General features: G+C 34.2%; 1 protein-coding gene across 2 annotated transcripts in view; it reads left to right on the plus strand.

Annotated features, from left to right (window-relative positions):
• LOC120082555 (ubiquitin-like protein 5) overlaps positions 1–3504 on the plus strand; it is a 54051-nt gene extending 50547 nt beyond the window's left edge. The window contains exon 2 of one of the 2 annotated variants that reach the window (XM_039037783.1): positions 3254–3504. The gene's annotated coding sequence lies outside the window, so the exon portion shown is untranslated. The remainder of the gene's footprint in view (positions 1–3253) is intronic. The other variant, XM_039037784.1, reaches the window with a different exon arrangement.
• Positions 3505–11569: the final 8065 nt, after the last annotated feature.

Genomic DNA, 11569 nt, shown 5'->3' on the forward strand with positions numbered 1-11569 from the left:
TACTCAAGATTAAGATCAAGTCTCCTATGGACATCCTAATGAAATATTAGTTGATAATTATTTTGTGGTCCAGACTATGTATAAACTTATTTATACAGGATACCCCAATTCATATGTCTTTGCATGAATAATATGGTTCACATTGTTTGTAACACTTACATCTCATGTAACAATTACAAAGTGGGTCGTATCCCAGAGTTACCAGGATAAGACACCCAACCTTCATCCATTTACTATAGACTTTTTATATTATTACTTGAGCATGAACCACCTATATGTCAACCACATACTATTCAAGTGACATCATATAACATTGTATCCTAGTTTATCGAATTAAATTAATGTTGTCTAAATGTCAAATAAAATACCTCTGATTTTATTAGATAAATAATTTGTGTTAACAAAACTACAAATCATGAGATACATTAGATTTAGGACATCAATCCCAACAAGAGTTACCTTAGCAGTCCATGATCTAAAATACAACAAAATGTAGCTAATGCTTCCTAAAAGAAAGAAATGAATGAAAGTTTGGTGAATGTCTAGAAATGGTGAAAACAGACAATTGAACACAAGTTGTGTGGGAGTTGTGTATTTAAAAAGTAAATGTTTGTCAATTTCTCAAAGACAGGAGCACTGTAAAAACCCACACAGTTCGAGCTAGCTCATACTGATGTATGGGAACCTCCAAAATTATCATCTCTTTTTGCTTCCAGATATTATGTGACCTTCATAGATGACTCAAACAGAAACGTATGTGCTTATTTCTCAAACAAAAATCTAAAGTGTTTTTTTTCCTATTTTCAAAACTTGAAGGCTATGGTTGAGAATGAGATAGGTTTAAAAGTTAAGAACTTAAGGTTGGAGAACGATGATAAATATGTTGATGGGAATTTAAAAAGTATTTTGCATACAATAGAATTTTGATGGTAGAGACCATTCTAGGGACACCACAACAAAATGGTGTGGTTGAAAGAATGAACAAGAGACAGGAGTGTGCCAAGAACATGAAGTTACACACAAATAAATAAATTAAAAAGAAGTTGTGATTAATCCTCCACTTTGATGTTTCGAATCGTATAGGATCATAGATATAATCCATAAGAAGTGGGATCAACCTCCTAATACAGGAGCCAAAGATTCAATAAGTTTGAGGTTTGTGTGTTACTTTTTCTTTGTATTTCCCTACATTCCATTTCAGTTGTGTGTTTTAGGTGTTTTCTCCTTCTACAATGGATATATTGTACATATGTTTTTTGTAATGTTCGGTTACTATGTATTTACTTTCTTTTTCCTTGTTTTCCTTAGCATAGACTGTTGGATGTTTTTGTTTGAGTACTTCATATTGACTGTTTATTATTTTTTTAATGTATCTTTTTGTATGAGTATTTTCGTTGTGTTTTTTTTTTTAAAATGTTTACATGCTTCTTAATTTTGAAGGTTCGTGAAAAGAAGTTCACTTTCATAAACATACTGATTTTGAATATTTTTGAAAGATAATAATGAATTGTGGTGAAATGTGTATTTTCAAGCCAGAAAGAATATGCAAGAAACTATCCTGATTTCTAAAAAGTTTTGAATATGATTTCTAAAAGTAGTACTACGTTTTCCATATTAAGGATGGGAATAGTTTGACTTATTTCCTATCTTTATTATGGAAACTGGTATATGATTTCTAGAAGTAGTACTTTGTTTTCCATATTAAGGATAGGAATAGTTTTACTTGTTTCCTATCCTTAATATGGAAATCCAAATACTACTTACCATCCTTTTAATCATTACCACCTCCCAAAATCAACTATTGTTAGCTTTGACCTTATTACTAAATGACCATCGTAGAATAGAGAACCAACCTCTGTAGATTAGAAATTAGATTAGGCAGTTGAGTTTTTTTCGACTTATTAATGAGAATGACATATGCTGTCGCGAAAACACTCGAATGGATAGAAGGACATTCATAATCTTCTGTAATATGCTTAAGACGACCAGTCTTCTATTGCCTACCAAGTATGTTGGCGTCGAGGAGATGACGACAATGTTCCTCCACACATTGGCCCACGACGACAATTTGCACGCTCTGGTGAAACTGTTTCAAGTCAGTTGTCACTGTAGTGCTACAGCTTCATGAAGTACTACTAAAAGAACTAGAGCCTATCACAAATGAATGCACTGGCCCTAAGTGGAAATAGTCTCAGGTATTAGAATGACTTTATATCTGTTCATGGTAAAATACTAGGTATTTGTTTTTTAAGGAAAATAATTTTTTTTACTTGTTTACGATGTATGAACTCAAACAGAATTGTTTGGGTGCATTGGATGACACATATATCAAGATGAATGTAAGTGCAATTAATGAATCTCAATATCATACGAGAAAGGGTAAGATAGACACAAATGTGTTGGCAGTTTGTCCTCCCAATGGAGAGTTCATATTCATGATGCCAAGGTGGGGAAGGATCTGCAACTGATTCTAGAGTGCTTAGGAATGCAATTTCTCGACCCACTAGATTGAAGGTTCCAAAGGGTATAGCCTTTCGTGACTACATTTGTTTTGTTTAAGCAAATAGCTTGTTGATTAACTATATGTATACCGTGTCTAGGTTATTACTACCTATGTGATGCTGAATATCCTAATGTCGATAGATTCTTGACACCGTAAAGGGGAAAACGTTATCACCTTTCAGAATGGCGTGGTGCTGGAAATGCACAGACTAATCCATGAGAATTTTTCAACATAAAACACTCATTTTCTAGAAACTACCTAGAAAGAGCACTTGGCATACTTAAGGGTCGGTGGGCAATACTTTGTGGGAAGTCATTCTACCCAGTGAAAGTCTAATGTCAAACAATAATAGCATGTTGCTTGCTTCACAATCTTATCATCGGGAAAATGGGCCCAGCTGTAATGTTCGACGCACCAGAGGATTTAGACCCTGCATCTTCTCAACTCGGCGTTGAAAATATACAACTTATTGACACATCTGACGAATGGAATAGCTTTAGGGATGACTTGGACCCAAATATTTGATGCATGAGAATAAGCATCATGAAAAAAAAATAGTTGTTCAACTTGCTTTACTTTGAATTCAAACTTTGTTTTTAATTTTAGCTTATGTTTTTTTCTAAGCTTAAACAATAAGCTACCTTCAAATTATGTGACAATGTGCTTATTGGTCGATGTGAATTATGAAATTTCTTTCGTATATCATACTCATAAATTTGTTTATCTATGTGTTCTCAAATTTTAATTCAGTTAGATGTACGCATGCATGTAGCTTTATGGTAGGACACAAGAGAATCAAGAAACCCATTTGGTCGAAGGTTGAAGATGCAAAGTTGGTTGAGTCGTTACTGCAACTGGTGAAGACCATCTGATTCTGAATCATGTCATGGATGCTTATGTATTTTTTTTTTTTTTTGTAAGTGGACTTGGTATGTGTTGACCCGCGCGCGCGCACACACACACACACACATATATATATATATATATATATATTTTGCACATGTAGATGAACCGTAGAATGTGGCCCGTTAATAAGCTATTATTTAATTTTATCAACCATGTTATATGACCATCAATAGGGCCATCATATTATGAATACATTTTTGTGCTTTATTCCACGTGATATTTAACTTGAAAGTTCTCTTCATCAAGTTAATCCAAATAATTTTGTCCAATTTAACAAACCAACTAATAAGAAATTAAAATTTTAAAATGATTTTTTTTTTTTGTTTAAAAAGAATGTTAGGAATGAATGATCCAACATTAAACCCCATATCATATTTTAAGATAATCAACAATACATTTATGTTTTTTTAAAAAAATGAGAACAAATTAAAATCCATATTTTATTCAAACAAAAGAGGGGTAGAATTGTTGAATAAAAAAATTTCTAAACAAAAATAATCATAAAAAAAGCTATTTATTTAGATTTAAAAAAACTGCACCAGATACCATTGACATATGAACTCAATTCTGCAGTCCAAATACAAACATATAAACTCAAGGTAAAAGAACTCCACCCAAGCACAAAAATATGAACTCCACAAACATCATATCTCAACTCAGCGCCCTAAACAGCCTTTAAGAATTTGAGGAATTGTCCTAAGACATCTTTGAATTGTATTGAGTTAATTTATTTTTCATTGAACATCATCTTCTAGCTATGATTCTTTTTTTTAATAAAGTTCATTATTTTATCATTTATCATGAGTTAAATTCTCTAAGGAGTTCAGTTATGTGAATATCTTAGGGTTTTATGGCTTGAGCAAGTTTATGCTTCATACCTCTTTGACTTTTGCATTTTCTTTGTTGAGTTTATGGATAAATATTGTTAATGTAAACTAATCACACGATTTAACAATCTAGTGGAATCCTAATACTGATTAGGTTAGGATATAAACTGATGTCACAAAGGAATACGGGACTAGAAGCATAGGAATAGGAGGGTCAGTCACATTAAGAATAAGGGATACCGTAGGATAAAGAATCTGAACTTGAATTAATCTAGGATTCAGCTAACCATGAGAACATTAAGCATTAGCTGCTTAGATCTCCTAAAGGAACTAGACACTAGACCAAATAAGAGTAGTTTTCTGTTCATGCATATTTCACTGTACTGGTGTGATGTGACCGAACCCGAAAGGTTGGAATATAACTGTATCCCTGTTCAACATTCATATTTACTGCTTTTATAACATTACACCTCAAAATCTCTTATTTACTTGCTACCCTTTGGCTTTCAGCGAAAAACTCTTTCTTATAAAGATTGAATTGTATAAATAGTCTCGTGGGATTCAACTTTTGGAATACTTTAAAATTTATTACTTCATCGACAGTGTATGCTTGCACTTACACCATATTTATTCTCGTTTTATCATTCATACACATTTAGTTGATCAAGTTTTTGGCACCATTGTTAGGGACTATTTCAAGTTTAGTTTGTTTTAGAAATTGTGATTAGATTGCAACCACATTATCTCTTTCAATTAAAATCTAATCTTGGTTTGTTTTTCTTTTGTAGGTTGAGCTTAGTACATGAGAAAAGTGCTTATCATTTTTTAATTAAATCTATTGTTCAAAATGACCCACAGAATGAATCCACATTTCATTGCAACATTGACTGCATAATTTGTAGAATTGGCCAACACGTTTGACAATATATATAGAAGAAAGAATACCTCCATTGCTCCTAAATACAAACTTTCTGACACTTTTTGTTTTGGTTGTTGCGAAAATCATTTTGGTGGAAGATGTTCATATTTATCTATGTCTTGTGTTTATTGTAGAGGCGATTGTCCTTATAATCCCAACTCATTGTTTTATATAGGGCAAGAAGGTACCAGATATTATTGAATTATTTTCCGAATGAGCATAAGAAATGATGGAAGGAGTGCCCAAAGACTTCATGGAAACCCAACTAGATGCTGATAGGTTTGAATCAACGCTTCAATTGCAACATAAACATTCCAACAGGAAGAGCAAGAGTCAATAAGCATTGATGAACTCATTAAGGAATATCAGAGAAACATGGGTATCAAGATTGAAAGTGAAGCGACATCTCAATAAAATTTGGAGATCCAAATGAAAGATTGTGCAAATGAATTAAAGATTACTCCACAAGAAGCCTTGTTCAACAATATACAAACTTTGAATGAAGAAGAAAAAGAACAATGTGAAGCAATGACATTTTAAAGTTTGGTTAGAATAGGAATCTATAGTGCTCATAAATGAAGCAAGAAGCTAGGGGTATTCAAATAACCCAAACAACCCGAACAATTCAGACTACCGAACCCAAAATGTAAGGTTCAACTTTTTCTATTTTTTTTGGGTTAGGTTGGGTCATGGGTTGGCTAAAAAAAATTGGGTTGTCCCAACCCAACCCGAATTTTATATATATTAATAGTATATCGTCTTTGTTTAAAGTTTGATTACTTTGTATTGATTAATTTATGATTTTTTAATATTTTTCTTTTAGAATTGTTATGATGTTTGTTTTTGTTTAAAGTTTACAATAAATATCATAGGTACTTGGTATTTAGCATTTGAATTTTATAAGATTTTAGTTATTAGTCATATGTTATATATAAATTTACATATTTTTAATTAAAAAGAAAAAATAAGTTATAACCCAACAACTGATGACATGCAGAAATGCATGTCATTTTAGGCCTTTTACTTAGAATAATGAAGGTTGTTAGGCAGAATATGCGTCGATCATGATAGGAATTTACAAGAATATGAGCTTGCATCGATCAGTATGTCGAATCTCAGCTAACCCGTTATTTTGCGTTAATTATGCGTTCAATGTTCTATTTTTGTAGTCAATGTAGGAAATGAACGCAAACGCGGAAACCAGACCATCGCATAGACGACTGCATGTGGAGAAACACTTCATCGCAAGGCAAACGCATCGATCAAAGATGGATGTTACGGTAATCAGCCGTATGCATCCATCGCATGGGAGTTGCGCTCATCAAGCGATTGCGGTCATCATGTAGAGTTGTGGTGTTAAGTGAATGCGGCCATTGAATGATTGCGGCTACGCAACAACATATTCTAATGGGATCAATGCAAGGTAGGTGAAATGAACTCATCAACGCATCTACCTCAAGAAAATCCAAAGATGATATTGATACTTCACCTACCACGCCGTTAGTGACAGAGGTTCAAAAGGACAAACGCACCAAATGTCAGACTCAGAGCAGTCCAATTAATGATGCCAGTGACCCAAGCTCTATAAATAGAGACCGATGAGCTGAAATTCAATCATCCGGAGATTATCCCTCAACCAAGGATTTTCCCTACAATCCAGACAAACGTGTGAGAAGATGGCTGAGAGTTATTCACCTCCTTCATCCATTCCCAGTGACGACCGGAGCTAGTTCTTGAGAGAATCAGCTCCTCCGCCCATCCATGGCACCACCGGCAGCCTTGACGCGCATTCGCTGGAAGCAAAGTTTTGCTTCCAGCCAGTCATTTCTTTTTCCTTCTTTTTTTATATTGTATTGTATGATTTAGTGGGATTGCGTGGGTATTGCATACTTAGTCATATGGATTAGGGATAAGAAGCATGTAGGAACCCATCGAGAGATGTGCGTTGCGTGAGTGTGTGAGTAACCTTATTTGCTTAGTGTGAAGCTGCTACAATGCCTGTCTATAGACTAACGCATGTTGGTCTATAAGTGAAGTCAGTAACAATCAACTGCCCGGGAGGGTAAGTGGTTGGACGCATTAAGCGAGGTATGCGTTGTTCACTAAGGATAGTAACAACCTTGCGTCAACCAAGTTCATGCGTTCTTCTTGTCTTATGTTGTGCCCAACACCCCTTTAGAGCTACTCGAGAGAGAGTCTAAAGAAAGAACCTAATGACTCGAGAGAGCTAGGTTAGAATCTAGACTCGAGAGAGCTAGGTTAGAATGTAGACTCGAGAGAGTGAGATTAGATCGGCATAAGCAAGAGATGAGGTTAGAGATAAGCTCTGTTTGTCAACACTGCATCGCATGCACCCTAGGATTAGGAATGATGATATGTGGTCGCCTTGTTTGTGTATCATCGCATAGACAAGAATTAGAGGCTTATGTGTAGACCCTATAGACACCTCTACACATACATCGCATGCATTCTAGCATTAGAAGCCGTAGCATTCGCACCGGGAGGTGGTTTACTATTGTATGAGTGTTGTATGATCGCATTAGTTTGCATTGACTAGGGTTGCCCTTGCAGTCACTCTTAAGGGTTGTAAAGAAAACATATTTGCATTTTATCTACTTTCCCATACATTTATTTCATGTCAAGGTTTGTCGCATCTCTACCTTTCATGCATATTCTCATTGCGTTGTCTGATAGATAGGAGTAGGAGTAGGAGTAGAATTAACTTAACAATATCCCCTCTATTCTTTTATTCAACCGCCGCATGCACATCACCACAAACATATAGTTACAAGTCCCTGTATTCGACCTCGGATTTCCCGAGAAACTTGCGTCCATGTTATACTCGGCGTGAACGCAAGAAAACTTGTGGCAGGACGCATGGTCATCGCATACATTTATTAACGCATATTCATTCCGACGCATGACCATCAACGCATGACTATTAATGCATATCTTAGGAACATGCATTGCATACCGCGTCCAAGGGAAGTTGGTTGTCGAGTAAAATTGACTTTCAATTTCCCGTCATCAACAACCCAACCCAACCTAACCCGAATTTTAAGGGTTGGGTTAGAAACTTTATTTGGGTCATTTGGGTTGCCAACCCAGCCAACCTGAATTTTCGGGTTGGTCCTAAATACACCTTCAACCCAACCTAACCCAACCCATGTACACTCTTACAAGGAACACTCTAACACTAGAAAGCATTAAGGATTCAGAAGAGAGGGAAGAGATTTCAGAAAACTCACCAGAAAAAATAAATAAAGAGAAAGAACAAGAAAAGGAAATTGCATTGTGCCATGCAGCCGCAACTTCGCAAGAAGCAACGTTCAATGTGTCATTGGCATTGAAATGTTGTAAGGGAAGGAAAAAATATTATGTTATTCGATTAATTGTTACCTTTAATTGTTATAGCTTGTCGGAAGCATTGAAAAGACTCAGGGAATGAATAGAAGAGATAGTCATGAAGGATAAACATACACAATATGGAACTACGAAGCCTTCCATGATTAAAGCACCTCAACTAAGACTTAAATCGCATCCATCATCAAGACCTAGGTGAAAAATGAAGGAACAAAGCCTCTGTCTTACTACTGAAATTTTGATAAGTTAACATTCTTATAAAAAAAAAATTAAAACAAAAAACAAAAAAAAAATGGAGAGGACTCAATAATTTCATTAAACTTATGCAATTAAATCCAATTTTAGCAAAAGTAATAAAGTACTCATATTTCTTTATTTATTTGCAACGATACTTTAGTGAGTTAGCATAGATGCTACCGAGGGGTAGTCAAATACTCCTTCACTGAAGCAAGACAATCTTGACAAAATACTATACCCAGAATAACTCTTATTCCTATTGTTGTTTGGTTACCATTTTTGGTCAATAAATTTACTGATATTTAGTAATTCTTGTAAGTGTGACTCGCCATTTTTCAGATTCTATAGAATGATACGAACATAATCCCGAATTGGAAGACAATGTTTAAGACGAAAATATAAAACCCTATTCATTTCTGAAGCTTTGGTTGTTCTGAATCCTATGTTACAACCATCCGAAGGGATCGCCACGATTAATGACTAGCTAGTGCCACCTAAAAACGACAGCAGGCGCAACATAAAAATCTCACGGTTCAAACTAATGGAGGAGTCTATAGGATATGTTGACATATTTCCTTCACTCACTTACTATGAACGACTTCCCCCATTCACCTTGTTATTGACCCATGCAAACACTTTCCGAATGGAGCAATCACGATAAAAGCAATACAAAGCCGAGCATGGATCTCACTATGTGAACTCTTGGGGACGTTAAAGCTAAAAACGATATATCGTATATATTGTTAATCTTCCACTGAAGTGTTCTAAATGTTTAGGTATTCTTTTACTTAGGTATATTCTGGCCAATTTAAACAACCTAAGTCTATATGATATATCCAAGTATAATATTTATATTTAAACCAATTTTAAACCTCACACTACTCATGCAAGCTCATAAAATCAATAACAACGCTCAACATTTTGGTCATAATCCTCAAGTAGGAGGTGTTACGTAAACTGTCAACTTAAATACCTCCAGCCTTAGATAGGATTATGAACCGATTGAGTTTGTAACAAAATTTTATAAGATAACAACCTATTTTAACTATTACAACAAGTTGTTAACCTAAATGAGCATGCTCTTTATCTTTGTTATGGATTTTAATGTCTAATCTAATTTTATAACAACTTATAAAACAATAGACATGTTATCCATCCATAACATACATCAAAGGCATTCAAAATTAACATAGCACTTATATTAATTTTTAGAAACCCTAAAAATGCATACTATATATTATAACTAACTTATAACATAATATTATGCATGCAACATGCTTTTCTATGGTGGGATTTTAAATCTAAATGGCATACTATATGCACAAACATGTTTAATTCAAATATAACATACATCATATGCATCAAATATTTAAACAACATCAATATGGTTCAACTTTGGCATCCTAAACAAGCAAAACAACTAATTATTACAAAAGAAAACTAAAAACGGCTTCAAAAGGGACCTGGACCGCTTGAACAGACCCGAATCGGACTTGAACTGCCCAAACCAGCCTCCAAAAGCTCCAAATTAGGTTGAACTAGTTTAAATCGAGTCGAACCAGACCCAGGGTGGCTGAACCGGATCGGAGACCCTCAAAGTCGGTCGAACCCGTTTAAAACATGTGAACCGCCTTTCTGGGTTAGGATGAATAGCGTTGCAACGCTGATCCCAGCGTTGCGACTCCAGGCTCGAACACGAGCAGCATTGCAATGCTCTGAAAGCAGCGTTGCAATGCTGCCTAAACAGAAGTTGTTCTTTAGTTTTCTGCTATAGAGTTTGCTTGCTTTAAACTTCAATTACAACCTAATTTGGACTCTATTGACTCCAATAAAATTACAGACTCTAGAGCATACATATAAGCTCATCAAAAGAGCCAATTACAAATTAAATTTCATAATTAAAGAGAAATCTAATGCCAAAGTTGAAAAAACATCATATCAATCAACCAAACATGCAATTATAGAATTTCATCCACAAAACTTAAATTAACACTAATTGAGTGCTTAAGACATGCTCTGATATCAATTGATAGAGTAAATTAACATGCAGTGGAAGAAATCATAATCATTAAGCACTCTGATTACACTTAATTTAAGTTTAAAACATACATTAAAACAAATTTTCAGAGAAAGGGTTTCAAGAACTACAACCTTTGATGAATCTCTTCAAACACAGCTTCACTCCACGAATTGAGACTTCAAATTTTCAATGGACCACCACATAGACCTTCTCTACTATTCTCAAGCTTGGAATGTATGGTGGAAACACTGAATTAAGGCCAATAGAGTTGAGATGGGTGTGGGTTTGGAGAGAACAAATTTCAGCAACCAATTCACTTGCATGGATCTCAAATTGAAGTCCAATACTTAAATTTATAAATGAAGACTATGCAATTCAATTTGCAAGGTTAATGCCACTTATATTTCCATTGAAATTTAAGTGGCATGAGGTGAAATTTGAGTGGGAAAACCTAATTGATTTTCCCATTCTCTCTTTTTATATTTAAATCCAATTTAATTTTATAAAATCTGATTAATTTTAAAACTTAATTTTCATTTTTTAAAAATAAAATTCTAAACTAAGTTTTATAATTTTGAATTTTCAGCATTTTGAATATCAATTTTAAAATTGAATTAAATTGGATAATTAATTAAATTTAATATCAAATATTAAATATTATATTTCACCTCATCAAATATTTTTAACTCTCCAATTTCGTTAATTATATCTAATATAATTAACCAAACCCTAAATTAAATTCAAATTCAAAATTAATTTCGATTTGAACATTTCAAATATGTTCAATCCACTAA

Source organism: Benincasa hispida, chromosome 8 (genome assembly GCF_009727055.1).
Source record: "Benincasa hispida cultivar B227 chromosome 8, ASM972705v1, whole genome shotgun sequence".
NCBI classification, from domain to species: Eukaryota; Viridiplantae; Streptophyta; class Magnoliopsida; order Cucurbitales; family Cucurbitaceae; genus Benincasa; species Benincasa hispida.